Raw genomic sequence first — 2,723 nt, 5'->3', positions numbered from 1 at the left:
AGGTATATGCTATTATTATCCCAGTGATACAGATGAGGAAACTGAGGTGCAAAAGAATTCAGTCACTTAATTGATAAGTGCCTGAGGTCAGACTTGAACTTGAGTTTTTCTGACTCCAGGTCAAGTCCTCTATATACCATACTGCCTCTTTATAGTCTTCTCCACAAAATGTATTTTTACACAGTAATTTCAAATGAAGAAGCATTCTTTTATGCTATAGTCTCAAACTATTAACCTAGGACATTCACCCATCAATCAATGCATATTTTAAGAAATATTTGCTCTTATAAATCTGACATTAGATAAAAAAAAAAACTCTGTATATTTAGATGATGAAAGGTCTGATTCTGTTAAGTGCTTTACCAGAGGGATAGATAACTGTTCTTTTATAAAGAGGTCACATTGACCTTGGGTTCCTAAGAACATTTCTGGCTGGGAAAAATTAAAAATGATCTAGGAAAGGATCACTGATAAGGCAGTATTTCAAAAACTGAACGCACTGACAACAACAAATAAAAAAAAGACTGATTATGAAAGCATAAAGGAAGGGAACTCAGCTTCAAAGGAAAACTGCAGAGGACTTAAAAGGCATCACTAAGGTTTTATTGGACCACAGTAGCCTGTTTTAGAGGTCTTTGAAGCCAAATACCCATAAGGAGCATTAAAACATGACACTTAGAACCTTGAGCATAACCTGCTTGAGGTCTCAAATCAAGGACTTTTACTGATTTTTTGACTTGGAAAAAAAATCTTATGCAAACTTCTTGAGTGTGCCTTGCACTATATTCCAAAATAGCAGAAAATGGAAAGATCTGATCAAATAAAATATCATTGCCTATTCTTGCAAACTAAAAAAGTAGAATTTATCTCCTTTCTTAATTTCTAGCATTCACTTTCCAGACTCATAATTAAATAAATTAACCAATGCTTTGAGTAAGCATCAAATATGTTTTAGACACTGTGTTAAACATTGAGCACCAACCCTTGGGAGATCATTAAAAATAGGATACTCAAAGGGAAAAATGGACTTTAGATCCAGAACCTAATGCTTTGATTTCTGTTCCCCAGATGTCTCCCCAAATGCTGCATCTTAGTTAAGGGGCCTTATAGGTTGTCTAGAACAGTTTGATGGCTACGGTAGATAAAGTACTAGCACTAGATTCTGAGCTCAAATACCTGAGGACCCAAGTTCAAATCCAGCCTTAGACACTTACTGTCTGTGTGACCCTGGACAAGTTACTTAACCTCTGTTTGCTTTCATCCACTAGTGAAAGAAATGGCAAACTATCTGGTATCTTGGCAAGACAATTTCAGATGGATCACAGAAAGTCAGACATGACTGAAAAAATTCAACAACAAGAGGCCTTATAAGCGATTCCCTTTATCTGTCTAGTTTTTCCAGTGAAGCAAAGACTGATTGATTTGCCAAATATTATATAGCAAGTATATTACACAAATGCACTTGAACCTAGGTTTTCCCTTTGCTGGGGCCACTATGTTATGCTGCCTTTCAGTACTATGCCAAGTAGTTGAAAAGTATCTGAAATAATTATTCATTGGCAAATTAATAAATTCAGTGCCAAATGAAGGCAGAGATATCAACTCTCCCTTTCAGTACAACATGCTATTTTCCTGTAAGTTGAGAAAAGTTACCTTGACCTAATTGGAAACTCTAAGAATATTATATTGAAAAAGAGGATGTTCTTTGAGGAGGGCTTTTGTTCTTTTCAAAGTCATCCCATCACTAATTAGAGCCAAATAAAATATATTTTATTCAATTGTACAATGGGCTCCTATCCTGGTGTCAACAGTTATGGCAGTTTATAGCAAATGAGAATGAGCAGCTGTGAGATCATAAATGCCAAGTTTAATTAATTTTTTTTCACTTCTCTGTACTCCATATACAAAACCGTTTCGTCTTTCCACATTCCACTAATTACTCTGCTCAGCAATGTCAAAGCAGTTTGTGTCTCAACCTGTAGGCACCAACCCCATTATTTCATGACCTTTAACAGCCTGGTTCTTACACTCCAGCATGATTATTTTACAAGCTAAGTGTTTTCTCCATAGACTGATTTTATGCAGCTTATAGTTGTAGTCTCACTGTAAAGATTGTGAATTCAAGGAAATTCCTGGTATAGCAATGAAAATATTATCTGCAGGGGGACAGTTGAGTCCGATGAGACCAAAATAGTTATAGAACCATAGATTTAAAGCTAGAACAGAACTGAGAGATTATTGAATCCAATATCCTCATTTTACAGATGAATAAACCTCATGAGGTCCAAAGACATCGAGTGATTTATCCAGCGTCACATAACAAGTAGCTAACTGATACTGGATTTTAACTTAGCCCCTCCTTACTCTAAGTCCAACAATGTCCACTAAACCATGCCTCTCATTCCTTCTGAATTGCCAGGATTTGTTCATGTGATCACGTGATCTTGCATTTTTCTAAAAAGTGAAGGTACTTTCCTTCACTTGCTATGAAGATTGGGCCAGGAAACTAAGTCAGGCAAGTGATTCAGAATCACTTCAACAAAAGAATTTCTTGAAGCAGACTTAATATTTGAAGCAATATGTCAATGACAGCCAGTTTATCAATGAGCATCAAATACCTATTTTGTTCCAGACACTGGCTTAGGTATTCATCTACAGTGACTGAATGCTATGGGGGTAAAGGGGCCATGATTTGATGGAGATTTTTCTTTTGAGTCTTGTGT

Source organism: Notamacropus eugenii, chromosome 5, assembly GCF_028372415.1.
Source record: "Notamacropus eugenii isolate mMacEug1 chromosome 5, mMacEug1.pri_v2, whole genome shotgun sequence".
In the NCBI taxonomy this organism is placed as follows: domain Eukaryota; kingdom Metazoa; phylum Chordata; class Mammalia; order Diprotodontia; family Macropodidae; genus Notamacropus; species Notamacropus eugenii.
Note: the sequence above shows the minus strand (reverse complement) of the source record.